General features: G+C 43.2%; 1 long non-coding RNA gene across 2 annotated transcripts in view; it reads right to left on the minus strand.

Moving 5' to 3' along the window:
* Nucleotides 1–1,817: 1,817 nt before the first annotated feature.
* The window catches only part of LOC114060848, a 6,070-nt gene continuing 1,454 nt past the window's right edge, over nt 1,818–6,433 (minus strand). For both annotated transcript variants that reach the window (XR_003571980.1, XR_003571979.1), the window contains 2 exons: nt 6,167–6,305; nt 1,818–2,031 (listed from right to left, as the gene is read on the minus strand). This is a non-coding gene — a long non-coding RNA (uncharacterized LOC114060848). The remainder of the gene's footprint in view (nt 2,032–6,166; nt 6,306–6,433) is intronic.

A 6,433-nucleotide genomic window follows, 5' to 3' on the forward strand; every position in this document is an offset into this window, starting at 1 on the left:
TCTTCCTTTGCAAAGAAGTGTGGGAGCATCCCAGGGGTCTTTGCTTTCTCTCCTCCTTTTAGAACCAAAAAGCAGAGGTTTAACTCCAATTCTCACCTCTTGCTTTTGCAGAGAACTCGCTGCCACTGCCACCCCCCTGATGGCCACAGCTATGGCAGATTTGGTCACCGGGCTCAGAGCTCGGCTCTCCATGTGACAAGTATTGCTCAAGCTTACCCCTCTTGCTATTACAAATTCAACCTTTCCTAGAATTAAAAAAAAAAAAAAAAAAAAAAAAAAAAAAGAGGAATCTGTTATCACTGAGCATATGCAACTGCTAAACATCCTATTCAATATAACTCCAGTCCGTTCTGAGAACTACTTTCACGGTTTCTTTATACCGTGCCTGTCTGTTAGATATTGCCCACAAGATTTCCACAGTCTATAAAATATACTTCTACCATAAATATATATATATATATATATATAGGGCATATATATTACTACCTGGTGTGGAAAAAATAGATATTAAAAGCTTTTATTTTCATTTTACGTTGTATATTACTATGTACCTTGTATTAATGGCACAAAAAAAAAAATTAAACATGGCTATGCATTTGTGCCTTCATTTTGATGTAATTTCCCTAATCTGCTACATCTAAATCATCCATCAATTTAAGGTATTTCTAGAGCAGCTATCACTCTGGTTCTTCAGTATGACATCAAGGAGACAAGAGGCTACACACAGAATATTTGGATATCCTGTACATTTAAATGTGCCACTAAATAAAAGTTATCCAAAGCTTGAATTTCTTAATAAATCAAATTCAGACCTTGCCTAAGTGAAAGCAGCTCCTTGGGTGCCAGGCAGGGCAGTATCGCTGTAACAATTAACCTGTGGTCAGAGGCAGCAGAGCAGAGGCTACTTCTTTAATTCCTTTATTTAATTTTTATACCTTTTGACTTCTGGTTTTGTCCAGCTGCCCCTTCCTCCTTTCTGTTCCCCCTGTGGCTGAGCTGTGCTCACACCAACTCAGCGCTGAGCAGGGTTGCACAACAAGCACCATCCCTTGCACCTCTTTGCTGACCAACTTATAACTGATCTGCAGCTTCGGTTGTTCCTTTATTGTCACCAGCTCGGAGCAGGCAGGGCCCCGAGGTCTGTGACTGAGGCATATTGAAATACAACAAGAAAATACCGATGCTGGCTCACTGGGAGGACACTGGAAGAAATTTATGTTAAAAGTTCTTGATGTTTCAATCAACTCAAGCTGAAACAACCTTTGGTCTTCTCACTAAGTGTCATATAAACAAGACGGGAACACTGCGTATCTGAGATATTCCCTTACGGTTTCCGAGCTTAACCCCACATGGTTTTAAGTAGCATGTATGTACTACAGGAAACCTCACCAATGTATTTAAGAAAATGAGGCCTAAATGTGCTCATATCCAGAAGATTCACCGTCTTATTAATGCATATATGTCATGCATAGATTATTAACAGCTTCATAACTAGATAGGAACTTACATTTCAATAAACACACTTTTACTAGTGCAAAGAAAAAAAAAAAAGTTTTGCATTAGGATGTTACTTACTTCATGTCTTTGTCCTGGGAGAATGCAACTAAAGAAACCACATTTAAAATCAGACATTAGATATGCAAATATGTGTTCAGATCAGAGATACGAAAATTATTCAAATGATTAATTATTCATCATAAAAATGTCAATTAATAATTCTGAAGCATAATAGGCATCTTTCTAATGCATCTTTATTTTTCAAGCCTAAATACCGTTGAATCTGTGTTCAATTGCATTCTAACAAGTTTTTAAAAATTCAACAAAGTAAACAACCAACTATAAACAAAAGTGAGCCGTGAATTTTAATCACTGCCAACTGAGCCAAGAAATGTGGTCGAACTTCAGCACTGATCCCAGAAGAGAAGGAAAAAGCATCTCCAGCTCACGGTGCGGGACAGCAGATGGAGGATGCTTGTTGCTCACTGCCCCGTGTGAGAAGAGGTTCGGGGTCCTGTGGATGCTGTTCTCCCACTGCAGACACACAGAGAGACGTTGTGAACAGGAGCTGAGCAGCTCTAGGCTGCCAGAAGCAACTTTATAAATGACAAAATTAAGAAAAACATATGAGGGAGATTCACTTTTAACGTGCAGGGACTCGCACAAGATTAAATATTACAGTGATCAGCTTGTTAGAAATGCCCAGGGATAGATAAATTAAAGCCAGACAATCTTTTCCCTTACTTTTGGCTCATATCCTATCCCTACATGGGTTTTCCTCAGAGGAACTCAAAAACTTTGGGAATGTTGATTCAAAAGGTTTTTTCCCAAATACCTCATCAGCAGGTGAGGGGAGAGTCATTCCCTGACCCTTTCTTCCTCTCCTCTGTGCCCACAACTCCAAGTGGAAATGGAAAAAAATAGAGGCTTTACTTTCTAAATCTCAGTTTATAGAGACACCTGTATTGAGGAAAAGTATACAGCAGCATCTTGGGGCCACATGGGGCCCTTCCCCACTCACACAAAAATTATTCCAGCCAGTCTTATCCTCTACCAATACAGGCGACTGCAGAAAATAATCCACCCTGGCTTTTTTTTTTTTTTTAGTTGTTGTTGTTGGTTTGGGGTTGGTTTGGGTTTTTATTTTTCACAGTCTCCCAATTTCTTCTCAAAGAAATTGGGCTTCAGCACCCCAGAGATTGTGCATGAGGAACAGCCAGAACCCACAGGGAGCCCCAGTTCTTGCAGGAGCCGCTCCCTTGGCAGAGCAGGGCTGTGGGGAGGGAAGGATGCTTTCCCCAGGCTCCATTGCAAGTGGGCACATCTCATCTGGGTCCCCTACACGGGGATGTTTAATCCCTGATGCGGGAAGGGTTCCACACTTTGGGGAAAATATTAGAGGGTTATGGTGATGAAAGACCTGAAGGAAAAGCCTCAAAGCAGCTGAAGCTTATTTAAAGGTGTTAAACCACTGTCTTCACCGGCCTCTAAAATGTATTAGTCAAAACTTATCTGCCAGAACCGTTTTGCTGCTGTTTCTTTGATTTTCCTCCTTCCACATAGGCGAGAAAACCGAGTCCCCATTACCATCCTGTGCTGGGAAAAAAGCAAACATACCTAAATGAATAAGGCTGTGAATCATCCCCCCAAACTGTGCCACCAAACCCCCACAAAGCCACCATGGCACAAGGTCCCAGCAGAAGGCCCAAGTCCTCCAGGGCCCGTGCCCTGAATCCCTCCTTGGTGGCTTGGTCACCTCCCCTGCCAATCACACCTTGATGCCTGCAGGCCTGGGAATTCTCTCCCTGCACGGCCCCCTTTTCATGGCAGGGTTTGTCCCTGCTGCAGGATTTGCCCTTGGCCAGCCCTACAGATCCACACAGGGATGGGAACATAGCAGGTCATCATCATGATAAGTTTTGGTGGGCGAAGGGAAATCCACTGAGGACAAGCTGGTTTCCCCCATGGCTTTACTCAGGCAGGTCTGCACCAGCATCAGGCTGCTCCCATCTCAGCTCTCTTCATTTCCATGTAGGAAAACTTGAGGAAAAGAGGAAAAACCTGCATCCAGAGAACTGCCCTTAAAACCATCCCCAGGCCACAACAGCACTGGGAGCTGCACACAAGGAGGGAGCTGGAGTTTGTGGGCATATTTTGGCTCCTCTTGCTTTTAAACTGATGGGGGGGGGGGGGAGATTGGATTTGCAAAAGTTTTAAAATAGAGCAGGGAATAGGATCTGCATGGGGATGCTGATGGTGCAGGGACTGGGAGCCGAGCACCACCCCAATAAAGGCAGGATCTATAGGCTGTCATTATTTCCATCTCCTAAAGAAGCTGCACGCCCGTTATTAGTTCAGAGTAGGGCAGGAAATCATCGCCTGGATTAAGGTTAAATTCCATCTCAGAAGGGCTTAGCTGATTGCTAAATGTTTATGTCCGGCATCCAAAAATTAAAAATAAAAATAAATAAAAAAAAAAAACACAACTACATCCCACATTTAAATAACATCTAATAAGGTTGGGTGCTATGTCACTCCTGCGAAGATCCGAGCAGTTTATCGCTCCGATGCAAACCCTGCTGAGGCACTTCAGAGCTGGAGACACTGTGAGATTGAGGGCTGAAAGAACAGCCAGCAAAATTATGAATAGGGATTATCTGACAATGCCAACATGTTCCTTAAAGCCCTTGAGCATCATCACACGGTCTGAGGGTTTGTTTTTTCAGTGTGGCTGAAGATATATACGTTTTAATGATACAACATCGACGGCACTCCTGCCTATTGCGGGTTAGGCTGTAGCGTCTCGTAATCTCCAGTTCATCCTCTCGTTTTGTAATCTGGAAATGTATGAACAATATGTAAGGAGTTTGTAATGGGATTAATTTATTTTGAGAACTTGTTGGTTGAGGGTTTGATTTTTTTTTTCCTTATCCTCCTAGAAAACGTGGGCGAGTGGAAATCAAGCTAGTCGGTAATTAGCATTCACTTTTTTCTTTTTCTTTCTTTTTATCATATGCATCTAAATTCAGTTTAGCTCTTTAAGGAATTGCCAGACTGCCCTTGATTTATAGGCAGTGCCTTCTGGATCTGAGAGGATCTAATTCAAATTAATAATACTTGAATCTGATTTCAAGATATTTGCACAGTGCTATATATTTCATTAAGATATCATCACTCTGTGTGTGTGTGTGCGTGTGTGTGTGTGTGTGTGTGTGATATGTCTCTGTGTATACAGGTATATTTAGGCATAGAGAAGTCAGGCATGCTGCAGGAAAATCATGTTGGCATTTAGAGCACAGTGACAAGAAAACTTCTGGCAAAGCCAGGATGACTCATAGCAGGGGAAAAATAAGAAATATAAATAAAAATAATAGTAATAATTTTTAAAAAATGGGAAGCTTGTTCCCACCTTTGCATAGTTAGGGATTTCAGCGGCAGCAAACTGCCAGAGCCTGCCTCTCCCTCCCCACTCCTCCTGCAGCTCGGGGTTGGGGAAGGGGACACTCGGAGAGGGGGTTGGTGGATATTTCCCATCCCGGGAGGGGGATTTGGATGCCCCTGTCCGGAGCCCCCTCTGAGCGCTGCCTCCCCCGCATCTCGCAGTCCCATCTAACTCACAGATGACCAAAAAAAAAAAAAAATCCCAAGCAAATCTCGGTGTGTCTGATGAGCTGCAAAGACACACGGCATGGGGGCGAGAGGGGCGAGGCGGGGGTTCTCTTCCTTCCTTTGCGATGCTGAACCGTCAGGAAGGTGTTCCCTGAGCAGGACCATTTTGGAGCGCAATCCCTATCGCTGTTGCTCGCCTTCCACTTCTTGCTTTAGGCACACGTTCAACGCACAGTTCAAGAGCAGTTTATCTAAGCTCAATGTAAGTAAAAGTGCAGTGTGGGATCAGTGTGCCATTTGTTTCGGTTTTCTTCAGGAGGGGGAGGAGGAAAAAAAAAAAGAAATAAAGTGCTGTAATGGGTTGAACTCTAGTCAGAGCAGCGACATTGTTTCGCAGCTCTTTAACGCAGCCCTTTGGGCAGCCCCACGTTTACCTCGGGAAAGGACCGTACGAGTAGGCAAGATGCGAAGTTTCTCTTTGCACTGATATTATTTCGAGCTCTTCTAGAGGAAGGAACGGCTGTGGGTTGTGCTGGGAGCTGGGCATGAGCGGCTGGAGGCTCAGCCGGATCAGCCCCCTTTGCAGCTGAAAGCCTTCGCTCAGCATCCCCAGCTCGGGCTGCCTTTACTTACTTACTTCGATATTACTTCTCGATTACGTGCGGTGCAAACCAGCTTTCTGATTAACAAACCGGCAGAGCGTTGGTTAAGAACACTTAAACTTCAAAAAAAGAGAAAAAACTATCCCCCTGGGAAGTGGGCTCTGAATTGGTTAATAATGTGCAGTACTTGCTAAATTGCTGACTTCCAGATGTGGAAAATATCTTTCTTGTTTAGGACCTACGTAACCTGATTGGATTACGACAGAAGCGTCACATTGGAAGGCTTTTGAGTGATGATTTAATTAACCATACAGTAGAAAGCTGTATTTGCCAGGAAACCCCTTCCATATTTGCATAACCAATCCCTTCAGTGCAAAGGTGGAGTCTGGGCTTCTTTTTTTTTTTTTCTTTCTTTTTTTTTTTTTTTAATATATGTAATTTTATTTTAATTTTAATACTTGAAAAAGGTGAAAAACTTGTAACCTCCCCGAAGTTCAGTCCCACGCGTTACTTGTCCACGCTGTCTCTCTGCTCATTCAGCTACTTCCAAGGAAGAGCAGAGCCAGGAAAAGAGCCCATCTCACCCCTGATCCATATCTGTGAACAAAACAGATAGACTGTAAGATCTCAGCACGTTTGGTTGGTGGTTCTTTTTTTTTTTTTTTTCCCCCTCAGATTTAGCTGACTATTCAAATAACCTGGATGAGTGCTGAAATGAAAGGGAG

The sequence above is a fragment of the Empidonax traillii genome, unplaced genomic scaffold (assembly GCF_003031625.1).
Source record: "Empidonax traillii isolate 1590-97213 ecotype Southwest subspecies unplaced genomic scaffold, ASM303162v1 scaffold294:size1087701, whole genome shotgun sequence".
NCBI classification, from domain to species: Eukaryota; Metazoa; Chordata; class Aves; order Passeriformes; family Tyrannidae; genus Empidonax; species Empidonax traillii.